Source organism: Columba livia, chromosome 11, assembly GCF_036013475.1.
Source record: "Columba livia isolate bColLiv1 breed racing homer chromosome 11, bColLiv1.pat.W.v2, whole genome shotgun sequence".
NCBI lineage: Eukaryota > Metazoa > Chordata > Aves > Columbiformes > Columbidae > Columba > Columba livia.
This window is the reverse complement of record NC_088612.1, coordinates 3965153-3973612: the sequence shown is the minus strand read 5'-3', so window position 1 is coordinate 3973612 and position 8460 is coordinate 3965153.

The window sequence follows — 8460 nt, the reverse complement described above, 5'->3', positions numbered from 1 at the left end:
TGCTACCATAGGGAGCTGAAAGACGTCTCCTGTTTGACTCAGCAAACACGAGACACATTTTCCACATGGAAATAAGGTTTGCTCCTATCCACGTGGGTTAGAGCCTGACTGAACCGGCTTGCAAGGCATCTCAGCTTTACTAGAAGAGACCCTGGGAGGGGATCCAGCAAGAAGTATTTATTAGAGGGAATTTCAAAAGTTTAATTTGGAGGAAAGAATAATAATATTAGGAATAATCAACAGCTGTAGATCACTGGCACCTGTCGGCCAAAGTCCCAATCTTTACTCTGGCTCACCAGCCCAAGACCAAAGCTATGTTCAGCAAGGAGCCGTCCTAAACCCAGACCAGGAGCTTCTAATGAGAAACAATGGCACACTGTGACTCTGTAAAATATATACCACATACGTACTGCATAGTGCAATCAGACACCCACTTTGTGTGTCCATAGAACAACCGGAGTGAGGACCCCTCTGTGAAGCACACAGACACTATCTCTGAGCACCAGGCTGGCATCGTGCAGGGTTTCACTAAGTACACAGCCAGTCTCTCTGCATGTATTTCAAATTACAAACTATATTCAGCGCTAGACTGAAGCCTCTAAATGAAAATTAGACATTAAAATTCTTTGTTAGCAGGTACTGTAAGTAAAAAGTGTTTCCAGTTTAGTGAAGCAAGTACATATTGCTTTTAACTTACCCTCTGAAACGCTGTCACCTGCCAAAATCTCTTCATCAAGTTGTGATACCACACATCAGAAGTATTGCAGATGCAAAGGCACTGTCTCCTGGCAAAGGGTTGACATTTATTTCTTGTTGAGGACCCACAGCCCTCTGCTGCTACAGTAGCAATATCCTGCCAGAAAAATCAGTACCAGGTCCCTTTGAAGAAAAAATTCCTGTAGACAAGAATAAAGAGCAACTAAAAAGCGTGTCCTCAGAGGTGTACTGCAGCCCAGAAAAAGGCATAAAGATTGTGCCAAGTCACTTTTAGACCCAGCTGAACCATACAGTTGAGAAGAAGATAGGAAAAAGGGGTAGAGAACACCCAGCCTACAACTAAACCACCAGCCATCCAGCACTGGAGAGACCTAATTCCTTTATAGACTCGTTAGCAGGTTCCAAGCTGAAGCACATCAAGCCATAGGCCTTCTAGTGATCACCTTCACCTGCCACACCGCCCTTTGGTACTCAGCTGCATAGAAAAGCAATTAAGAGTCAAGCATGAGCACTCTGTGATATTGAATGTATATTGAAAAATAGCATAAACAGCTTTTTTATTCAGTACCACCAGGCTAAACCTGCCTGCTAGCTTCCAAGTCATTTTTAACTAGGTAATTGAGTTTGTTGAAGCAGATGCTGACTTCTAAGAAGCTATTTGACTGTCTGCTGGCTAGAGAAGCCAAAATTCAACATGTGACCAACTAATTCCTCTCTCCTTTAGCTGTGCTCTCACAGCTCAGGTGACAACAGGAAAAATGCCTGCTTTTATAATGTTATTAATATAATATAATATAATATAATATAATATAATATAATATAATATAATATAATATAATATAATATAATATAATATAATATAATATAATGGCATATATCTGCACACTGCAAATCCCCTAGATGTTATCAAAGCTAGTTTTAAACCAGCTCTGAAACTGCTGCTAACAACACAAGTCAACCACCAAAGTTTTTAGCCAGCTTCTTGAGTGGGTTTTATAGCTGCAGTGAACTCATCGTCAAAATATCTCCATTAAAGCTCCTGACTGGGTGTCTGAGGCCGTTACTGAAGCACAGACACACCCTTTGGTGACACCAAAGTAACAGATCAGGAGCTGGTCTCCACTATTCACCTGCACAGAAAATTAATGAAGGTATCTCAATCCATCGCAAGTCATCAGCAAGCCAAGACACTGAGAGCTCTATTATTTGAATTTTACCAAACGTGGCAGGGACAGAGTCTCTTTGTTCAATTTTTTGATGCGTTAGTATTTTCCCTCCCCTTTCCATATGCTGGTCATTCTTACAGAACAAATTTCGATCGAGCTTGGGTACCATGGGAAACTGATCAGTCTGTCAACCCAGGCACACTGATGCTGCTATGAACAACTTGGGTATTGTGCCACTGAAATAAAAGTACTAGACTCCATAAATTGATTCTTTTTATCTAGAGTTGAAGTATCAGCCCTGAAGAAGGGCTTATGTACCTACAGCTGTGACCATGGATGAGCCAGTCTAACAGAAGACATTACATTCAGTGCAAAATTTGTCTTTCTGAAATAATCTTCACTTGAACACTGTTAACCACCAATACAGGGTGCTCAAAAAGAGCCTTTCAGGGACAAATTCTCATACCTTTGGGAACAGCCGTTATCACCGGCACTACTATTAATCCTATTGGTTTCTGGCTCTAGTATATCACTGCCTAAAGTACTGTTTTAGGAGGTAGCATTTTTGTGAGTAACAGCTTTCAAGCACTGTTGTAGGTCTACCAGCAGAACACAGTGCTATTCTGTGCGAGCAAAGACATCAGATTTGGTTCACATGCTGATATTTGAGATATGTGGCACCATTCCCAGAGGCATTAGAAGAGATTCTCTGAAATATAACATAAGAAATTGATCCTCTCTTTTCTTCTTCTTCTAGTTTCCAATCCACTATGAAGTAGTGATGTGTTAGAAAGTACCTCTGGAAACAGGGTAATTAGGTAACTTTGCCTTTGCCTGCCAAAGACATTAGGGTTTGAGAAGTACAAGAAGCTTACTGAGCTACAGAGAGCTTTTGAATTAGAAAAAATAGTAATAGTTTGGTGCTTTTAGCAATAGGACATGTTCTTCTGCTGCCTTTTTGTGTGTTCTTCACCTGCAGGACATTAGTGAAACAGATCCATAGCCATATGCACAAGGGGCAATCAACATGCACGTACCACAACACCTTTGTTTTTGAAAACCTGTGCGCACCTATTTTCTTACCATCCTTACTATGCACAGAGGGCATTGTAGTGAGCTTTTACTCTGGAGCTTAGAAGACCTAGAACCTGAAAACCCAGATATACTTCTCTCATCATTACCATTGACTACAGACTTTGTCAGCATTCTTTTGCTGGCATTGCTATAGAATACGTATTAACAGCATTATACAGATGCTTTAAATAATTTCAGTAAGCAGCAGGTTGTTACAAAAGGAATCAAGGAGCTGGTGACAGGTACACAGCAGAAATCAGGATGGCATTCGTTAGCGGCGATGCACAGCGATGTGGACTTGTAGGAACATCCTGATCAGCCTTCAAGGCTCAGGGATTGCCTCCCCCTGTGCAGCTGCTGGCTAATTCTCCCTACACATTAGCATATCAAAGGATACACCACCAACGAAATTAACAAAACATGGAGAATGAAGGAGACACACTGAAACTGAATTGAGAAACCAGAAAATAAGCACACCTGCTATCATTGCCGCTCGTGTGTACTATTGGCTAAATATTAGCAGCTCCGCAAGAAGGCAAAATTGTGCTGGGCTGGTTTGGGCCTGATTCTGCCCTACAGAGATTTTGTAACGCCACAGACAGTGAGCTTGTAAATTAATATCTACCTGCACACAGAAGACTTATTGCTGTTGCAATTCTTAAAGGTAGTGTCTTCCACTCGCAGGCTGGGTGGGTGGTGGCCGTCCCCTTGCACACCGCCAGGTGAATAACGAGGGACCTGGCAGTGCTCAGTCCGCTGCTCACATCCAACGGCAGCCTAGGAATGCAGGCTGGGAACAGTTTAATTACACTGGCCGATTTAATTCCTTAAATGTGTATAATATATTGGCTAACTAATAATCTAATTGCTACTTACTGTGTGTTTATCCTACCAGTACCAAAATTCTAGGAACATCAAAATGATGCTTATATTGTTCTTGATTCACCAAAACCCCACTGCTTTCCATGCAAGCCCAAGCTTATGCGATAAATGTTATATCTCTGCTGTATCAAAGTAACAATTAGTGCTCTATTAGAGAATTCTTTATCGTGTTAGCATCTTTCTAACCCTATAGGCAAATAATCTATTAATAAGGCATCTTCAAAATGGAATTGTACTCCATACATTTGTTTTCTCTTAATCCAAATGAAAACCCTGAAAGGCCTATTCACCCCTTACAAAGGTTTACAAAAGGATGAAAAAAAAAAGTCTGCTGCATCAAAATAATTATATAAAACATTAGTCTCAGAAGAAAAGGCTGGGATCACAAAACCCATTCAGCTTTCAGAAGCAATCTTTTTAATATGACGCTAGATTAAACAACATGAAGTGAAAGGGGTTAAGTATAAATCCATATAGATGCCCAAAGTATTTACAGTGTGCATTAAATAAATCATTTCATGTGAAAGGATGGTTATTGTTAGTGGAAAGGTTTCCTAATTCACTTTCAGATAAAAATAAAGAGGGCTGCATTTAGAAGCTTTGTACACTTTTTTCCTTCTGACAGCTTTCAAGTGGCAGCATATTATTTGGTCTCTGCTACATACAAAGTGTCTTAATTAAAGGTTGTCTAAAAATACAGAACATTTTCACAACCACATCTGCCATTAACTCTTCTGACATTCTGGTGGCATTAAGTACCAGAAAATTCTCCTTTTATTAAATACCATTCCTTTCCCTGCACTCTGCCTCTCAGAAATCCTCACAAATTTTAGCAGCATGTTGCAGTGGGAGCGCACCAGTGTTAGGGAGGTCGACACAGCCTGTTCTCCAGCACAGCAAAACAGCTGCTCTTCCACCAGATCCAGGCTCCACTCCTAGCAGAGAGATGGCAACCCTGACACCTGGGAGATGGACCCCGTCCTCGAAAGGGCAGCTTGTCCCCACCGTGTCCTGGGTACTGCCCTCTGCTCACCACCCAGGGCTGCGGCACGATCCTGAACCCACCTCAGCCTGGCCAGGGTTTCACCATCAGTTTATATGCTGCCCAGGACAACAGGCGGTGACCCAAAACTGGTCCCACCCAGCCCTGCCACCAACGTGTCCCTTGACCACATCCCAACCCGGCTGGCTCGGAGGATGGGCGACATTACCAGACCTCTGCACCTTGTACTCAGGATAAAACTGATGGCAGAGGGACCGAAGCAGAGGAAACCCAGGACTTATGATATGTGGCTGGTGAATTTACACAGCTAGGTTATTTATTCTGAAGAGAATGAATGAGAAACAAGATCAACAGGGTTGAGAAAAATCAAACCCCTTTGCTTTTTTTATGCAAAGGAATCATTCCACAGGCAAAAGTTCGGAAATCTGGTTTTCTTCAGTTACGTCTGGTGTACGTGGCAGAGGGCTGGACTCTCAGGTGCCTATTAATGCAACTGAGCTACTTCTGCAGTATTTTCCCTAAAGGAAGCTCTGATTTGTTTTCCCTCTGCTGGACTGCTGCTTCTTATGAAATCTGGAGAACTGCAATATCCTTCAGTTCTCCATCTTACAGTCAAATTTGATTGAAATCAGCCTTTCTCCACCAAGTTGTCTCACAGGGGAGAGGCACTGGCACTGACCGGCAAAGTAGGAGCATATACTTCATTTCCTCAAGAAGTTTGGCTAAAACAGGACGAGTTCAACTCATTTTATGTCAGGTACATTTGAACTAGAAGGAAATACACACTGCCCACAGAATTCTTCTCTCATTCTGGCTACTTAGTCAAGCACTGTGGCTTGCTATGTATAAGCCATATTTGCAATTATCTGCAGTAAATACAGTTTGTGCTTTAAGGAAAGGACCAACTCCCCAGTGAAATTAGGGAGTACTCTGCTTCCAAGTGCCATTCCTGTCCCCACAAGCAACATGGAACAAAATGAACTTGAGATTTTTTTGTAACTCAGAAGACGTTTTACTTCCCCCAGAGACTCAGTTTCGCTTGGTGCCCAAGAACAGTGACTTTTAAATCCAGAATTGTGCTGCTCTCTAGCAAATGCTACACCCCTAAAATGCACTCACATGAATAGAGATTAATTTATTAAACATCATGCAAGCAGCTTGTTGTTATTTATGGTTTTCTGTTGTTGGTTTGGTTTGGTGTATGTGGGGGGTTGTGTGTGTGTTTGTGGGGTTTTTTTGTTGGGTGTTTTTGTCGGTGGTGGTTTTGTTTGTTTTTTTCTTAAAACCTAGAATGCTTAAGCCACTTGTATTGATTTTTTCAAAGGTTAAAATACCTCTAGTGGATGTGTCCTAACGGAGCATTCGAGCTCAAAGAACAAGCTGTGTGACTCACCAGCTGTTAAGCAACCTTTAATGCACATGATTCTAAAACTGCAAAGAACATAGCACTACAAAGTACCTTAGGCTCCCTGGGAAGATCCTGATAATAAAAACTACATTTTCACATTATTCCACTAGACAGATACGTTGATTGGTGGGATATCTGGCGTCTTTTGGGAAAAGGTGTTCCCACATAGGTGGAACATCAAACTAGAAGATTCCCTTGTCATTCTGAAGGGGTTTCAAGGTAGTTTATTCTAGTGTGAAAACTCACTCGAAGATTGTTGTAAAGCTTACTTATGTTACAGACCTTCAGAGGCAGGACTTTGCTCTGTGTTTGTACAGCACCCAGCACAAGAATGGCCCAGCTGCAATTAGCATACTTGAAGTATTTATGCTTAAACTGACCTATTATGCCCTTATCCTGCATTTTCTTCAATCACCATCTCCTCATGAGAGACAATACTATGATGGGAATGCAGAAATCAACTTTGATTTTTACTGACAATAATTCAGAGCTTCAAGAAGCTGAATAATTCTGAAAAGCTCAACTGGCACTAAATTAACAATCCCTCTGTAGAATTACAATATAGAAGGTGAAATTGTATGAAGGACATTTAAAATGCACAACAGTATGATTTGCAGCAGTGTATGTTTAAAGACAGTCATGGCAGAGGGACAGTTTGCACTGGAAAGGAAGAGGAGCCTGGGGTTGAAGCCTAAAAGTGGGAAAGCATACGGACCAGTGAGTCTCAGCTTAGTGTGCCTGCTTTGTAAACACTTCATGAAGATGCTCTAATGAAAAACCACCCCCATAAATCATCATTTAACCCACCTGCTCAGAAACAGACACTTTGTGAAGCAAGTTGCACTCCTGGCCTTTGCCCCTTTGGAAAGACTGTTTTTCTTATGGTTTCAATGGGACTGACACCACACACCTCGGCTCTTCCAAGAGCAGCAGAACAGTGTAAGCAGGAGTATGTTATATCAGAGTTCATTATTTTAAAAGCAAAGAAAGAGGGAGAAGTGCCTATACCTCCACATCTTCCTGCTCTGTTATGAATGCTGTTCAGCTGTTTTAAATTAAGATAAATGTCTGAAATACAATGGCATTATAGTTGAACTCCCTTCAGTTGAATATAAGTAGATTTTAAACAGGAAACTGATGGTCTTCTGAATGTAAAATTCTGTATTAGAACCAAATGTATCTCTTTAATCTCATTTGGTACATATACTAAAGTCATTATTACTTTATGAAACCTTTTTAAAGATTTATATATTCCATTGACTTGGACTTATATGGCAACTGCTTTTTCTTTAAGGTTTAAAATTAAAATGGAAAAAAAATCTTCAGCATTCTCAGAACTGTTTTATTTCTTTCTTGGCATTGAAAGCTGTTAAATGAAGTCATTTTCTCCATTGTGCGGCAAAGCTACAGTTCCTTGTATGTCAGTCAAAATATACTTTACCCAGAAAACTCATAGCTGCCTTGTTACTGTAAAACTGAGGTTAGTCTCATTGTTCCAGTCACACAGTCACCAGATATAACCTCTGAAAGGGAAAAATGAAGTGCATACTATAGCTGTTAACTAGATTCTTTTACTCATGCTGAAAGTCTGGCAATCACAGTGGCATTGAGCGTGGAGTAACGTGGCTGTCACAGCCCCAACAGAGGGTCTGAATCCAGCGAACCAGGGGTAGGTATTTCATCATATCTGAGAGATGAAAAATCTGTGCAAGAATTTTAATGCATTCAATGCCCAAAGTACGTACTTGTAAAGGCTACAGATTATCACACGAGAAGCAACAAGAATAAAGGCATTACCCATCTAGCCACTCAAAAACATGTCCTGATTTTCTAAGAAAACCATAATGTCATAAATAAGCTAAATAAATATTCCTAGAGGTATAAAGTAAATCAAACAAAGAATACATCATAATAAAATCCAATGAAGAGAGAAACCTCACAGGCATATTGTTTGAATGCTTGTTTCTGTTTCAGTTAACTGATTGTCTGCGTTACCGTCACTGGAGACTGCACAGACCTCAAGCACAATCATGTCACTGTCATGCGGGGTAATTCGGCAGCAATGAGAAGCCCTGCTCCGAAGGATGGACGGCAGCAAGCACAGCCGTCAGACGAAGCAGAAGCACTGCTGTCTCCATCTGACCAAACCAGAAAGTTAAGTGACCTGCATGAAATTACAGATGATGGTTGTAGCAGATCTGGGACCTGAA